This window comes from Syngnathoides biaculeatus, chromosome 5 (assembly GCF_019802595.1).
Source record: "Syngnathoides biaculeatus isolate LvHL_M chromosome 5, ASM1980259v1, whole genome shotgun sequence".
NCBI classification, from domain to species: domain Eukaryota; kingdom Metazoa; phylum Chordata; class Actinopteri; order Syngnathiformes; family Syngnathidae; genus Syngnathoides; species Syngnathoides biaculeatus.
The window spans coordinates 19,717,556-19,722,027 of NC_084644.1; the positions used below are offsets into that span (position 1 = coordinate 19,717,556).

The following is a 4,472-nucleotide window of genomic DNA, read 5'->3' on the forward strand; positions in this document are numbered from 1 at the left end:
CACACCACACATCCTCAGTCAGTATATGGCTGGCACAATGGCGCAACTATAAAGCGTTGGCCTCACAGTTCTGAGTCTTCTTCTTTTCTTTTCTGCTTGTCCCGTTAGGGCTCGCCATAGTGTGTCATCCTAGATGAACGCATATTTGTTTGGCACAGTATAACGCCGGATGCCCTTCCTGATGCAACCAATCTGCATTTCGCCCGGGAGAGAAGCTTACAGCACCTGGTATTCCCAGGGGGTCTCCCATCCAAATACTAACCAGGGCCAACCCCACTTCGCTTCCGAGTTCTGACGAGGTCGGGCGTTCTCAGGGTAGCATGGCCGTAAGCCCTCACAGTTTTGAGTACCAGGGTTTAAATCCTGGCCCTGACTGTGTGGAGTTTGCATGTTCTCCCAGGGCTTGCGTGGGTTTTCTCCGGGCACTCCGGATTCCTCCCACATCCCCAAAACATGCATTATTTGGAGACTCTAAATTGTGATTATGAGAGCGAGTGTTGTCTGTCTCCATGTGCCCTGCAATTAGCTGGCAACCAGTTCAGGGAGAACCCTGCCTCCTGGTCAATGACAGCTGGGATTGCACCTTCTCTCCCGCGACCCACGTGAGGATAAGTGGCTCAGAAAATGTATGGATGGATGTCAGATAGATAGCTTGATTAGCTCGGCAACAACGGTTGTAGTTACAAACTCAAAATCAGTGGATGATTTATTTCACCAAGTGCTAGCGATCATATGATAAAGTATGGGGATACTGATTGATTTTTGAAGTTATAGGCAAAGTATTTTGGTAACAAAATTAATGACTCGATCAACCAGCAGCCTCTGCTTATAGCCCTATTAGCTTGTGCCATAGTAGTTTAATAACCTTCCTGGGGTCCATATACAGTGAAGAAAATTAGTATTTGAACACCCTGCTATATTGCAAATTTTCCCACTTCGAAATCATGGAGGGGTCTGAAATTTTCATCTTTGGTGTATGTCCACTGTGAGAGAGATAATCTCAAGAGAAAAATCCAGAAATCACAATGTGTGATTTTTTTAAGGATTTATTTGTGATACCGCTGCAAATAAGTATTGTAACACCTGAGAGAACTAATGTTAATATTTGGTACAGTCGCCTTTGTTTGCAATTACAGAGGTCAAACATTTCCTGTAGTTGTTCACCAGGTTTGGACACACTGCAGGAGGGATTTTGGCCCACTCCTCCACACAGATCTGCTCTAGATCAGACAGGTTTCTAGGCTGTCACTGAGAAACACAGAGTTTTAGCTCCCTCCAAAGATTTTCCATTTGGTTTAAATCTGGAGACTGGTGAGACCATGCCAGAACCTTGATATGCTTCTTATGGAGCCACTACTTGGTTTTCCTGGCTGTGTGCTTTGGGTCCATGCCATGTTTAAAGACCCAGCCACAACCCATCTTCACTGCTCTGACTGAGGGAAAGAGGTTGTTCCCCAAAATCTCACAATACATGGCCGCGGTCATCCTGTCCTTAATACAGTACAGTCGTCCTGTCCCATGTGCAGAAAACCCCCCCAAAGCATGATGCTACCACCTCTATGCTTCACAGTAGGGATGGTGTTCTTGGGACGGAACTCATCATTCATTTTCCTCCAAACACGGTAAGTGGAATTATGACTAAAAAGTTCCATTTTGGTCTCATCTCACCACAAAACCTTCTCCCATGACTCCTCTGTATCATCCAAATGGTCATTAGGAAACTTAAGATGTGACATGAAACATGTGCTGGTTCAAGCAGGGGAACCTTCCGTGCCATGCATGATTTCAAATCATGACGTCTTAGTTTATTACCAGCAGTCACCTTGGGAACGGTGGTCCCAGCTCTTTTCAGTGCAATGCAAAAAATTTGCGTCAAAACCTAAATCCCAATCTGTCTAACTTAAAATGTCAATAGCAGCCCATACACATACACACACTCAGTGGCATACACACAATCATTACAATATTCAAAGTGAGTGTTTCAAGAGACTCTGCTGTTCTTATTGTGATGAGGAAAGAGTGAGAAATGGAAAAAATAATACAATTGAAAAAGAGCAGCTCAGTTGGGGGTAGAGTGTGTGAGTATGGGTGTGTATGTGTGTTTGAGGTGGTTACAACAAGGGGAAAAATGCTGCAGTGTAGTGTAAAAATCAATGGAAGGAGCTAGCAAGCTAGCGTCCACCATAGAGTCAGCTCTAGGGGATGTGAACCACATTCAAATAACATACAAATGCACACCTATGACAGCTTGGATATAACCATTTAAAGAGGCAAGTCGCCCTCCTTGAACTATGACCTTAACATGCTGAAGAGTTTGTGTGTCTCACTGATCCTACAAGCTTAATTGTTTGGAGCTTTATGCACCTGGCAGCGTCACCCATGGCAAATAAGTCCTATGTAAGGGAACAGACAGAGAATGAAAAAAGAACCCTATGATGACAATTTTGAATGGATAGTTTTCCCTTGTGGGTCAATGCCCACCCCTGGAGCCAGGGCTGGAGGTGGTGCTCAAGGATGAGTGCCTGGTAGCCTTGCCTATTCCCTCCCCTGCCTGCACGGTGCTTCCTGATGCTGGGTGCTTATTGGTCATTCGTCAAAGTGACTTCGCTGACAAGTCGCAAATCAGTCCCGCTCCCAGCTGCACGCTGGCTGATCATTGGTCATTCTCCAAAAATTTACAAGAGTTACAGAAAGCTTGAACAGTTTCGTTTCCACTCCTTGTCAACTCTCTCACGTCATGGCGATGGGCGACGGTCAAGCAAAAAGAACAAATCATTTCCTAAATGGTTTCAGTTCAGCCTCTCCTTGAGATGTCACCTTACCATGGTGAAGGGGGTTATGTCTCCCAGTGATCTTAGGAGCTATGTTTTCTGTGGTTTCATGCCCCTGGGAGGGTCAACCACGGCAAAAAGGTCCTAGGTAAGGGACCAGACAAAGCACAGCTCTATAAACCCCTATGACGAATACAAATATTAGATCTAGATTTCCCTTGCCTGGACGCGGGTCACTGGGACCCCTTTGGAGCCAGGCCTTGAGGTGGGGCTCAAAGGCGAGAGCGCCTGGGCCTGCACCCATGGGGCTTTGCCGGGCAAAACCCAAAGTGGGTCCACCTTCCCATGGTTCACCATCTGTGGGAGGGGCCATAAGGGTCTGGTGCAGTGTGAGCTGGGTGGTGGCTGAAGGCAGGGACCTTGGAAAGCCGATCCCTGGCTATAGAAACTGGCTCTAGGGACGTGGAATGCCACCTCTTTGGCAGGAAATGAGCCCGAGTTGGTGTGTGAAGTCAAGAAGTTCCGACTAGCTAACGACCTCACACAGGTGCATCTGATTCAGGATCATACATGGAGTGGAGGGGAACTTTTAAAGGAGGACTAAAAGGTCTTTAAGGGTCAAAATTCTAGCTGATAGACAGGTGTTCAAATACTTATTTGCAGCTGCATCAGACAAATAAATCGTTAAAAAAATCATACATTGTGATTTCAGAATTTTTCTTTTCAGATTATCTCTCTCACAGTGGACATGCACCTACGATGAAAATTTCAGACCCCTCCATGATTTCTAATTCAGAGAACTTGCAATATGGCAGGGTGTTCAAATACTTATTTTCATCACTGTATGACCACAAAGTTCCATTTTGCTCTCATCTGCCCACAAAACTTTCTCCCAGAACTCCTCTGTATCATCCAAATGGTCATTGCCAAACTTAAGGCGGGCCTTGACATGCGCTGGTTTCAAGGGCCAATGTCATGAAATGCATGATTTTTAGTATGTTATTAATGAAAAAAAAAAAAAAAAAACGGCAGCCGACATAGACTCGTGTTTTTTCACCACGAAACGTGATTTTGAGGTGTACAGCTTTTTGTAACTCCCGCCATGAAAATCCTCTCGAGGGATTTGTTTTCAAGAAGAAGTGACACACATGGCAGGACTGCCCTCAAGTGGACTCGTTTGATTCTATTAGTTTTATCTCTGGGAAGGTAGCTCGTTCTTCCTTCGTGTTTGTCAAAATGCCGGCTCGTTGCATTGCTGGATATTGCTTGAACACTCGGGAGGATGGATTTACCCTTCATAAGTTTGCAAGAGACCCGATTCGTCGTGAAAAATTAATTGCACGGGTGCGGAGGATGAGAGCTTTGTGGGTTCCAAATCAGAGGTAGATGATGTGAGGATTTGAGCACATGTAGGATAAACAGGAGGATAATGTAGAAATAATTGTAAATATAATAACTAATAATAATAATAAGAATAAGAACAATAATAAATAATTAACTGTTCCTGCCTGCAATGAAGAAATGCTTTGCTCTGCTCTGATTCAGTTACTGCTCTTCCTGCAATGAAGAATGATTTGCTCTGCTCTAGAAAACGTGGTAGCAAATGTAGGATAAACAGGGGGGAAGTGTAGTAATAATTGTGATCATAATTATCATACATCTGCTTCCAATAAAGAAATGTTTTGCTCTGCTCTAGATAAC

The 4,472-nt window shown here is 44.5% G+C and overlaps 1 pseudogene; it reads right to left on the reverse strand.

Annotated features, from left to right (window-relative positions):
- Positions 1-213: 213 nt before the first annotated feature.
- On the reverse strand, positions 214-332 carry LOC133501578 (5S ribosomal RNA; annotated as a pseudogene).
- Positions 333-4,472: the final 4,140 nt, after the last annotated feature.